We start from the raw sequence: 5,618 nt of genomic DNA, 5'->3' as shown, positions 1-5,618 counted from the left end.
AAAGGAAGAAGAGGAGGCCAAAGAAGAGGAGGGGGTGGGAGGAGGAAGAAGAGCAGGAAAAAGAGGAAGGAGGAAGAAGAAGAAGAGGAGGAAGAAGAGGAGGAAGAGGAAGGAGGAAAAAGAGGAGGTGGAAGGAAGAAGAGGAGGAGGAAAAAAAAGAGGAAGGAGGAAGAAGAGGAGGAAGAGGAAGGAGGGGGAGGAAGAGGAGGAGGAGGAGGTGGAAGGAGGAAGAAGAAGAGGAGGAAAAAAAAGAGGAGGAAGGAGGAAGAAGAGGGGGAGGAAGAGGAAGAAGAGGAGGAAGGAGGAAGAAGAAAAGGAAGAAGAGGAGGGAAGAGGAGGAAGAAGAAGAGGTGGAAAAAGAGGAGGTGTAAGGAGAAGAGGGAGGAGGAAGAAGAGGAGGAAAAAGAGGAGGAGGAGGAGGTGGAAGGAGGAAGAAGAAGAGGAGGAGGAGGAAGGAGGAAGAAGAGGGGGAGGAAGAGGAAGAAGAGGAGGAAGGAGGAAGAAGAAAAGGAAGAAGAGGAGGGAAGAGGAGGAAGAAGAAGAGGTGGAAAAAGAGGAGGTGTAAGGAGAAGAGGGAGGAGGGGGAGGAAGAAGAGGAGGAAAAAGAGGAGGAGGAGGAGGTGGAAGGAGGAAGAAGAAGAGGAGGAAAAAAAAGAGGAGGAAGGAGGAAGAAGAGGGGGAGGAAGAGGAAGAAGAGGAGGAAGGAGGAAGAAGAAAAGGAAGAAGAGGAGGGAAGAGGAGGAAGAAGAAGAGGTGGAAAAAGAGGAGGTGTAAGGAGAAGAGGGAGGAGGGGGAGGAAGAAGAGGAGGAAAAAGAGGAGGAGGAGGAGGTGGAAGGAGGAAGAAGAAGAGGAGGAAAAAAAAGAGGAGGAAGGAGGAAGAAGAGGGGGAGGAAGAAGAGGAGGAGGAAGGAGGAAAAAGAGGAGGAGGAAGAAGAGGAGGGAGGGGAGGAAGAAGAGGAGGAAGAGGAGGAGGAAAGAGGAGGAGGAGGAGGAAGAAGAGGAGGAGGAGGAGGAGGAAGAGGAGGGAGGAGGAGGAGGAGGAAGAGGAGGAGGAGGAGGAGGAGGAAGAGGAGGAGGTGGAAGGAGGAAGAAGAGGAGGAGGAAGAGGAAGGAGGAGGAAGAAGAGGAGGAAGGAGGAAAAAGAGGAGGTGGAAGGAGGAAGAAGAGGAGGAGGAAGGAGGAAGAAGAAGAGGAGGAGGAAGAGGAGGAAGAGGAAGGAGGGGGAGCAAGGAGGAAGAAGAGGAGGAGGAGGTGGAAGGAGGAAGAAGAGGAGGAGGAAAAAGAGGAGGAGGAGGAGGGAAGAAGAGGAGGAGGAAGAGGAGGAGGAGGAGGAAGGAGGAAGAAGAAGAGGAGTAAAAAGAGGAGGAGGAGGAGGAAAAAGAGGAGGAGGAGGAGGGCCGAGACTCTGGAGCCGATCATAAAGATTTTCTTGAGCGGATTCGTTTTAGAGTTTTAGAGAAAATCACCTGGAACAGACGAAGACGGAAAAACTCTAAATGTTTAATTAGAGCGGGAAGGAGAGGATCAATCACTGTAACCACGGTAACTCAGCAGGAGGAGGGGGAGGAGGAGGAGGAGGAGGAAGAAGAGGAGGAGGAGGAAGGAGGAAGAAGAAGAGGAGGAAGGAGGAAGAAGAGGAGGAGTAAGAGGAGGAGGAAGAAGGAAGAGGAGGAAGGAGGAAGAGGAGGAGGAAGAAGGAAAAAGAGGAAGAGGAGGGAAAAAAGGAGGAGGAAGGAGGAGGAAGAAGAGGAGGAAGGAGGAAAAAGAAGAGGAAGGAGGGGGAGGAAGAATAGGGGGAGGAGGAAAAAGAGGAGGAGGAAGGTGGAAGACGAGGAGGAGGAGGATGAAGAAGAGGAAAGAGGGGGAGGAAGAGGAAGAGGAGGAGGAAGAAGAGGAGGAGGGGGAGGAAGGGGGGAAGAGGAGGAAGAAAAAGAGGAGGAAAAAGAGGAGGAGGAAGAAGAGGAGGGAGGGGAGGAAGAAGAGGAGGAAGAGGAGGAAGAAGAGGAGGAGGGAGGAGAAGGAAGAAGAGGAGGAAAAAGAGGAAGGAGGAGGAGGAAAGAAGAGTAGGAGGGAGGAGGAGGAAGAAGAGGAGGGAGGGGGAGGAAGAAGAGGAAGGAGGAGGAAAGAAGAGGAGGAGAAGGAAGGAGGGGGAGGAAGAAGAGGATGAGGAAGGAGGAAAAGAAAGAAGAGGAAGCCAAAGAAGAGGAGGAAGAAGAAGAGGAAGGAGGGGGAGGAAGAGAGGAGGAAAAAGAGGAGGAGGAAGGAGGAAGAAGAGGAGGAGGAGGAGGAAGAAAAGGAGGAAGGGGGAAAAGGAAGAGAAGGAGGAAGAAGGAGAGGAAAGAGGAAACATCCCAGCTCAGTGAGTTAACAGGTCCATTAAACCATCAAGGAGGCGGAGCCTAAATGAACTAAACTGACTCGGCCAATCACAGACCAGAATATGTCAGAGCAGTGATGCAGGAAGTGGGAGGAGCAGAGGCTGGATTTTCAAATTAAAAAGCTTCCAATGACTCAATAACTAAATAGTAAATCATAAATCGTCCTCCTCGTCCAATCAGATGGCTCGGATGTGACGTCATCAGGTCTGAGGGGGACGAGGTCCAGCTGTGACGAGACATCCCACATCTGGAAGACATGACACCACTTCCTGTTGAGACTTTCACAATAAAAGACCAGAGGATGTGGAATATGACACATCATCGTATTTATTCTCTTCTCTTCCCTCAGACCTCCTCCTCCTCCTCCTCCTCCTCGTTGTTGTTGTTGTTGTGTCCACTTGTTGTTGTGTTACTACTCCCCCCCCCCCCCCCCCCCCCCCCTCCCCCACCGACCACCTGCTGGTCTCTGATCGCCTGTCTGATTCCCTGACTCGGCTCGTTAGCGTCTCGTCTCTCTCTCTTCCTCTTCCTCTCTCGCTGCTCACATGAGTCAGAGGGAGAATAATCAGCTGCTGTGATTCAGGCTGCAGCCGGCGGGATGGCCCGCGGTCACACACACACACACACACACACAGACACACAGACACACACACACACACACACACACACTGACCCTGACCCACTGTGGAGCCGAGGTTCATGTGAGGAGAGAGGGAGAGAGAAGGACCTACGGCAGCTGGAGGGGGTCAATCTTCCTGGTCAATATATGGACAGTTTGGTCCCAGGACGTCGTCCACCCACATGAAGCTGCTGCTCGTCCTGCAGCGGTGGAGAGGAGGAGAGGAGGAGGAAGAGGAGGAGGAGGAGGAGGAGGAGGAGGAGGAGGAGGAGGAGGAGGAGGAGGAGGAGGAGTCTCCTTCTTCCTCTGCCTCTCTTGTTTCCTTTGCAGCTGAGTTATCATCTGCATTTATTGTAAATTTAAAGCAGAAGTAAGCGATCCGGTGGTTTTGGCTAATGCTGCGTTCCAGGCAGGCTTTTGAAACCGTAAATTACAGCTTCAAGTCACAACTTACGACTTTGTAGCGTTCCAGGCAACCCACTCGTGTTTCTCCGACCTGTTTTACCTGTGAAAGTCACTATAACGGCCACTCGTAACTTCTGGCCTGTGAACTCGTACCAGTTCGATCTGGTACGAGTTCACGGGTCGGAAAAACACCAGTTACGGGTTGCCTTGAACGCACCATAACGTCTTGTCAGCAGATGGAGTTAGCAGCCCCCGCCCTCGTCATGGATCTATTGGTCCTCGTCCCTACGTCACCACATTCAGGCGCATCCCTTGGCTGCACACACAGAGAGGACTGCCCCTTTATGCCGTTCTCTCTCCTCATTGGATAAAGGTTGTAGGATACAAGGAAAGTTTTCTCCTGGGCTCAGAGCAGAGCAGAGTGACTGACAGACCCGTGTTTCAGACCAAACACTCTATAGAAGTGATTGCTGTCGGAAGATACAACTATTTAAGACTTAGATTAACACAAATATATCACTTACTGCTGCTTTAAAGACGTCACGAAGACTTGTTTTTACTATTTAGCGCCGTATCTAAGTAGCCTCTCCTTCCAAGTTCTCACTGTCCTCACTGTTTATCAATGACAATATGTGTGGTAACCCTTTAATTTACAGGCCAGTAATTACATAATAATGTCTAGAAATAGCCTAGAAATAACCATCAGTTTCCATAGTAATGTTGAGAAATAAAGCCAAGAAATAACGATTGAATGCGTAGAAATCGCTTAGAAATAAAATTCTGGCCTTTCCCAAAAAATTCAAAGCATGAAAAGCATGTTTAATCTTTTGCCGTTTTGAAAAACATGACATTACTATGAAATTTACTGTTATTTCTAGACTATCTGGCCTGTAAATTAAAGGGTTACCCCATAGAGACAGAGATACAGATCCCTTACTTTTAAAACCAAGAGAGCCATGACAAGTTTCATTCCATCATCGATCAGACTATTGAATAGCTGACCTGGCTTGGCTTGGGTGTGTGTGTGTGTGTTTGTGCCTCCTCTCTTTTTAACATTGACTTTGCATTTCTAACTTTTTCTTAACATGTATGTACTTATCTGTTTATTTATCTTGTTTTAAACCTGCACTGACGCTTTTACACAAATGAAGTTCCTAACGGAAAAATAAAGTTATTTGAATTGAATTGAATTGAATTGAATTGAATTGAATTGAATTGAATTGAATTGAATTGAATTGAATTGAATAGAGTTGATCCAGGTCTGACGTCAAAACCCTTAAGTTCATCACGTTATTTCTGCTTTGTGTTCTGGATGATAAAAGGATAAAAGACCAGTTTATGATCCTTCCAAGTTTAGTTCAGTGAGATAATCTTCACATATGAACTCCTTTTCTACCGTATCTGAAGCTTAATGCGACATACAGAAGTAAAAAGCTAACGTTAGGCTGTAAAGGGATAGTTCAACGTTTTGGCAAATTGGCCCATTGTCCATAATCCCTATAGTCTTCTAGGGTTGTATATCTCCACCACTGAGGCCGATTCGATACGCATCTCGATACGCTGCCACCGATACGATACGTTAACGATACACTGAAGCTCCTGTCGATACGATGTGATACGATTCACTCCTGTTCACGATATGATGCGATTCAAGAATGATTTGATAACGATATGACTTAATTACAAAGAGATTTGGTTCAATATGATGTATCCAGTTCGACACAGTTGTGATACGAGAGTTTCTTAACCCACATCAGGTTTCTTACCTCAATACCACTATTCTGCCTTACTCTCTGTATCAATTTGAGGGATGTAGCCTATATTTGGTTAATTTTTATGGCGCAAACAACTCATATTTGAAAGGTATAGTCTAGAGGTTTTTTCTCAAAAATAAATGCTAGATTAAAGTGATAGTTCAACATTTTATCAAATTGGCCCATCGCCATAATCCCTATAGTTGTAGCAGTAGGTTCGTTACCTTTAATTGTCGGTGCAAGCTGTTTTTAGAACGGCGGAGCAGAGCCGTGAGCTGCTCAGAGCTACGCTACGGAGGCTCATTATGGGATTTCTTGGTTTCCCTCATCAAACTCATCAAATACACAATCCAACAACTCCACAACGCTCTGGTGGACAAGTTGTGAGCTGCACATTCACCACACTATGAGATAATAACACAACGTTACCACACAGAGTTGTTTTAGAGGGAAATTCATGC

Source organism: Trachurus japonicus, chromosome 20 (assembly GCF_045865225.1).
Source record: "Trachurus japonicus isolate A0001 chromosome 20, Traja_1.0".
Lineage (NCBI taxonomy): Eukaryota > Metazoa > Chordata > Actinopteri > Carangiformes > Carangidae > Trachurus > Trachurus japonicus.
Note: the sequence above shows the minus strand (reverse complement) of the source record.